The sequence below is a fragment of the Acyrthosiphon pisum genome, chromosome A3 (genome assembly GCF_005508785.2).
Source record: "Acyrthosiphon pisum isolate AL4f chromosome A3, pea_aphid_22Mar2018_4r6ur, whole genome shotgun sequence".
NCBI lineage: Eukaryota > Metazoa > Arthropoda > Insecta > Hemiptera > Aphididae > Acyrthosiphon > Acyrthosiphon pisum.
Genome location: NC_042496.1, coordinates 24,569,965 through 24,573,436, shown reverse-complemented (window position 1 = coordinate 24,573,436; position 3,472 = coordinate 24,569,965).

The following is a 3,472-nucleotide window of genomic DNA, read 5'->3' as shown; positions in this document are numbered from 1 at the left end:
GGAGAGTAATAAGTAGGGGCAGTCCTCCCCCTTGACTTTTTCTAGGTTGATTATAATAATAATTATTATTGATGATTTAAATGTTCTAAAAAAACTTAAAAATGCCAATTAACAATTCTTAATAGTTCAGTACCTATATTATTTTTATTTTTAATATTAAAGATATCAATTCGGTATATAAACTATAATATAATATACATTTTAAACTTTTAAATGGTTGTATAAAAGTTTTACAGACAGAACTTGGAATTATTTGGACTACTTATTTAATCTGAAAATTAACTATTTTATTTTCTATACCTATCGGTTTAGACTTAAGATCATATGTTTATTATAAAAATTAAATTAAAATTAAAATTTAGAAAAAACTTCAAAATGCTCAAAAATCTTTAAATCCAAAAAATTACCTTAAAATTTAAAATCGTCAAAAAATTCAATGTATGTTATAAAAGGAATATTTCGTAGTTAGATTTGGAAAACAATGCAAAGTGCATCGTAATCCCAACCTCAATCATTGCCGTTGTAATCTAAAATATCGCTAAAATAAACTACTATATTACACTCGATTATGAACGTCAGAACTAAGAACGTTGCTTTTATAGATGAGCTTTTTTGATAAAAAAAAATTGAATGTTCATAGCAGGGATTGTAACCTTTATGTTTTTTACGGTTTCGGTTTTGGTTAGGTTTTTCAAAAAAAAATTCCTGAGGTTTTGGTTATAATCTTAAATCTTAAAATTATGAAATTGAGGTTATGGTTACGGTTATAACCAGTTGTAACCTGTTAACAAAAAAATCATTTTTGGTTTAAATTGTAAACGATTTTAGATCGTATAGCTACCATAATTGATGTGTGCCCGTCTTTATGTTATTCTTTGAAACCAAATTCTAAAACCTATTTTTTCTATCTTAGTATCATTAGTAGAGAACAGACTTTAATGACATAAAAAAAAAATGTCCTAAAAAATATGACTTAGCACCTTAAAATTACGTTTTAATATCAAAAAAATTCATTTAAATTTAAAAAAAAACCAAATTTTGAATAGTTTTGTGCAAGTGTAATATTGTTATAACTTAACACAAAATAACACATCATTATAAAAATTTATCTGATAAAAAAAATATTTATTTACAATAAAAAAAGAACTCCTATTCTCTTTTCTTCTCAAATATTTTCTGTTTTAGTCTTAAAATTGCTTTGAATTATTTTTGAGTTTTATAGTATAAATGTATTTTAGTTTTTTTTGCCTATATAACTATATTATAAATTATAATTTATTATCTTTGTTACACTGAACAATAACATGATGCTAATATTTTCGACCAAAAATCTTCGACGGTTATCCGCGCGTGACAAATATATATAAAAAATAATATTAATTTATATATAAATTAAAAAAGAAAAAATTGCAAAATAAAAGTTTCATTTTTAAATTAGCTGATGTATGAATCGAATTATGTACTTGGAAAGCATTGTCTTATGCCACTCACTAAAAAATTCATTTTGCATCAGTCCGTTCCCCAATAATTAGGTATAAACTATAAAGTAGGTACCTACCTACTATATATTAAGTATTAAGTATAAGTAATTATAATTCTTAATACTTAATCCTGTGTCTGTTATGAATTGTGATTTAGGTTGAGACATAAAAATAAACATATTATACATATTTCATATAAGTACTTTGTCTGTCATATGGTATGCGGTCTACCGGTGAATTTACAAGGATAGTATGCAGTATACCAGCGATTTACGAATATAGTATGCGGTGTACCACAAATAAATAAATAAAAAAATTATATCATAATACTATAATATTATTATAATTATAGAAGTAATAGTAAAAAAGGTTGACAAGTGGGTGTCGCTCTGCTGTACAGAAGGTTACAAGTGGGTCACTAGTAATAATTTTATTATAATTTCATTCGCCCATACGGTATAGATGACAGTCGCACAAACAGGAAAATTAATATAGTAAATTAGTGTCACACGTTTACTAAATGTTAGTGTTTTTTAATTATTAATTTTATGAATATTATTAATAAGTTGATTTTTGTGATCTATTTTACATATTTTTCTATAAAATTGTATTTAAACTGTTTTTGTGTTAAAATATGAAGTGAACTCAGGTGACCCACTTATTACTACTAAGATATTTCTGTTTGAATCTATAATACAATATTATACATTAGGTAGTTGATTTTCTGAAATTGGAATAATTATAATTATAATTTCAATTGTTTTTAGGAATAATGATCCAGAGAATAATTCCACTAAACAAAAGAAAAACATAAATTATACCAAGTGGATGATTTCCTGAAGGTTAAATAATGTTAATAATTAATCATAATTTCAACTGTTTTTAGGAACATTAATAAACAAGAAAGTTCATCTGTCCAGGATGGAGCGGTTCAAGATGTTCAACTACTATTGCCCACAAAATTAGAATCAGAAAAAAAGAAAGGAAGTGGATGTCCGCTTGTTTAATACTTTTTTTTTGAAAGTATTTAATACGGTATTTTGAATACTTTTTACAAGACGTATTCTGAGTACAGTATTCCGAATACTTTTTTTTAACTTTTATTGACAAAAAAAACTAAATAAATTGAAAATTGAAAATGTCCATAAACAACTCAAAACGAGTCAAAATATTTTCAAAATTGGGTGTTGTATAGTTTAACTGTCCAAAATTCCAAACGGTGATGAAAGACTCAAAGACACAAAAAGTAAAGAAAATTATCCATATTTGTACAATGGTTTTTACAAATATTTAAATTTAAATACTATAATTTCTTAACGCAGTAACACAATATTATTATGGTCTTATAATTAATATTTATCTTGGTAACATTGTATATCTATTACATTTATTTTTCATTTTAAATATCTAGAAAAAAGGTTCAAAAACAAAATATAAGTTTTGGAAGACCACCAACACCACCATCGCCACCACTACCAGCACCAACGACGACGAGGAAATTTTTGTATAGTAAATGCATACCTCATAATTAATAACTACAATAAGAAACAACTAGACAAATATGAAGTGAACTCAGGTGACCCACTTATTACTACTAAGATATTTCTGTTTGAATCTATAATACAATATTATACATTAGGTAGTTGATTTTCTGAAATTGGAATAATGTAAATAATTAATTATAATTTCAATTGTTTTTAGGAATAATGATCCAGAGAATGATTCCACTAAACAAAAGAAAAACATAAATTATACCAAGTGGATGATTTCCTGAAGGTTAAATAATGTTAATAATTAATCATAATTTCAACTGTTTTTAGAAACATTAATAAACAAGAAAGTTCATCTGTCCAGGATGGAGCGGTTCAAGATGTTCAACTACTATTGCCCACAAAATTAGAATCAGAAAAAAAGAAAGGAAGTGGATGTCGCTCTGCTGTACAGTAGGTTACAAGTGGTTGACTGAAATGGAGGGTGTTAAATCTGAATTC